This window comes from Microtus ochrogaster, chromosome 10 (genome assembly GCF_000317375.1).
Source record: "Microtus ochrogaster isolate Prairie Vole_2 chromosome 10, MicOch1.0, whole genome shotgun sequence".
Taxonomy (NCBI): Eukaryota; Metazoa; Chordata; class Mammalia; order Rodentia; family Cricetidae; genus Microtus; species Microtus ochrogaster.
In genome coordinates, this window is record NC_022016.1 from 8,890,491 (window position 1) to 8,893,478 (window position 2,988).

The 2,988-nt window shown below is 43.0% G+C and overlaps 1 protein-coding gene across 3 annotated transcripts in view; it reads right to left on the minus strand.

The window, feature by feature from the left end:
* Positions 1-2,988, minus strand: part of Kiaa1958 (KIAA1958 ortholog) — a 187,211-nt gene that overhangs the window by 18,500 nt on the left and 165,723 nt on the right. The gene's annotated exons all lie outside the window — the stretch shown is intronic.

Here is a 2,988-nt window from a genome sequence, read left to right on the forward strand (position 1 = left end):
TCACAGGAAAGGGAGGAGGGTCACAGGAAAGGGGGAATGTCACAGGAAAGGGAGGAAGTTCACAGGAAAGGGAGGAGGGTCACAGGAAAGGGTGGAGGGTTAATCATCTTCACATAAAGACTTGTCATCTCTCTGTTAATACGCAGCTTCAAATTTCTTGTATGCCATCAGGATCAGCGTTGAATTATATGGCGCTACAATCCTCTTAACCCCTTCCTAGAAGGAATGAAGCATGCACACTGATACCCCACACCCACGCACATGGACACATGTGGGAGAGTGGAATTGATTTAAGCCTTGATTGCACAAACTTTCAACTAATTTTAAATCAGAATGAAAGATCAAATGGAAGCAATATTAGGAAAAGGAAGGATACTCAGGGTAGGCTCACTTTCAGAAGAGTTTCAGAAAAAGTTTAAATTGCCAAAAAGAAAACCAAATCCATAACCATTAGCTGGCTTTTCCTTACACTCTGGAGTGTGGTAAAACCATGCATTCCTCTGAGGAATGTAGACTCAGACAGAAACGGGCTAGGCTTCAGTGAGACAGCAAAAAGATAAGCAAGCTGGCTTCACTTCAACTTGGTTCTCATTGTGCCCACTGAGGATCTCCTGTGTATCTTACTCCAAGCACCCTGGGGACCCAGAATCCTCTGGTACACACCTACCCAAAACTGAAAAGTGCCCTTAGGTTAATCAACGTACTTAAAAATAATTTATCTTTATGTGTATGGGTGTTTTATCTGCATGTTATCTTTGTACCATGTGCAAGCCTGGTGCTCATGGAGGCCAGAAGAGAGCATCGACTCCTCGGTACTGGAGGTACAGATGGTCGCGAGCTGCCATGTGGGTGCTGGGAATCAAACTGGGGTCCTCTAAAGAGGAACCAGGGCTCCTGACCACTGAACCATCGCTCTAGGCCCTCAACACACTCTTGTCAATTTCGACATCACTTTTAGAAGTTTTCTGAATATTAGGGCCTCCCTTTTTGATGTGTCACATCTGCCTTCTCATTCCTTGTGTTTGGATGGTGTTGGTTTCTATGCTCCTTAGAATGATGACATCACTTTTTTTTTTTTTTTGGTTTTTTGAGACAGGGTTTCTCTGTAGCTTTGGAGCCTGTCCTGGAACTAGTTCTTGTAGACTAGGCTGGCCTTGAACTCACAGAGATCCGCCTGCCTCTGCCTCCCAAGTGCTAGAATTAAAGGCTTGCAATATTATTTTAATTAGACAAAGATGTGTTACATTTGATCATACTTCAGAATATTATGTGAGCTGTGTAAAGGTGTGTTACATTTGATCATACTTCAGAATATTATGTGAGCTGTGTAAAGGTGTGTTACATTTGATCATACTTCAGAATATTATGTGAGCTGTGTAAAGGTGTGTTACATTTGATCATACTTCAGAATATTATGTGAGCTGTGTAAAGGTGTGTTACATTTGATCATACTTCAGAATATTATGTGAGCTGTGTAAAGGTGTGTTACATTTGATCATACTTCAGAATATTATGTGAACTGTGTAAAGGTGTGTTACATTTGTTTCCGCTGCATTTGTTCAATTATGAAAAGAGGTGTTGCTGTTTCACCTTGCCTGCCTAACACACCTGACTGATCTAATAAAGAGCTGAATGGCCAATAACGAGGCAGGAAAAGGATAGATAGAGTTGAGAGGCAAAGAGAATAAACAAGAGGAGAAACCTAGACTCAAGGGAGTAGCAAGAACACAAAATGAGGAGAGAGCAAGGGATACATCCAGGGTTAGAGGCCAGGCAGCCATCAGTCAGCAGACACAAGAAGCAGTTAAAGTAAGAAATACAGAAGGAAGAAAAGTAAGAACCTCTGAGGCAAAAGGAAGATAAAGAGATAGGTTAAGTCAAAAGAGCTAGCCAGAAACAAGCCTAAGCTAGGCCAAGCATTCATAACTAATAAGAAGTCTCCGTGTGATGATTTGGGAGCTGGTTCACACACCTAACATCAATGGAAGCCTATTATGTGCCAATTCTTAAAACCTGTGTGTAATCAGTAAACAAGTACACAATCACACCTGTTTTACAGACAAGGAAATGGCTCATACTCTCATCAGATATTTACCAAGGAACTGTCACTGTGCAAGAAGTGTACTGCTGAAACCACGAGCTAGCAAGAGGTAGATCCAGGCTCTAGACACGAGTTTGACGGCATGCTCTGGCCCCAAAAGCAATGGTATCAAGTATTGTAATGACACAATCTCAGTGAGAACAGTTTATCATGTTAAAGATATCCGGTTTCTCCAAATTTCCTTGGACTAACATTCAGTAAGAAAAATGGCTAGGTGCTGCAAACTGAACCTGGGTCCTCTGAAAGAACAGCGTGTGGTCTGGAAACATTGAGCCAATTCTCCAGCCCTGTGAGGGGAACCCTATTTATGAGAACTTCATCCTCACTACTGCTGGTTGAACTCCACTAGTACAGCTTTGTGTTCACTATCACCTGCAGAAGTGAGTTTGTCCAAATGTATCAAGTGGGAACCCTCCCCAATAAATACGGAATTTCTATTAGTGCTGTAGGAATCCCTTCAGACAGCAGACTTTAAGGCACCACACCACTTATACTATGAATTCCGACATAAAGCGTGCGCTCTTTCTCACTCACGGCTTCTGAATTTGGTTCCTGTTCCCCTTCGTGCAGAGGACTGTGATCGGTGAGTCTATCCCTAAATAAATAAGCCTTTATTATATCCAATTCGGAGTTAGTGTGAGATTATTTTGTGACTTCCATCTTCATCTGGCGCCCATGTGAATCCCAACTCCACACTTATGGGGATGGGCCAAAAAAAGATCCAAAAGGTCCATGACCCAGAAGGTCTCCCACCCCCACCTGCCTGATTTCACCTACTAAGTGGCTTTTTGCCAAACTCCACCACAGCTACAGTGGAGCTACCTTGTGGCAACTTGGCAATTTTTCAGGTTCACTCATGCCTTCCTCCTTCCCCACCTCCCCCCCCC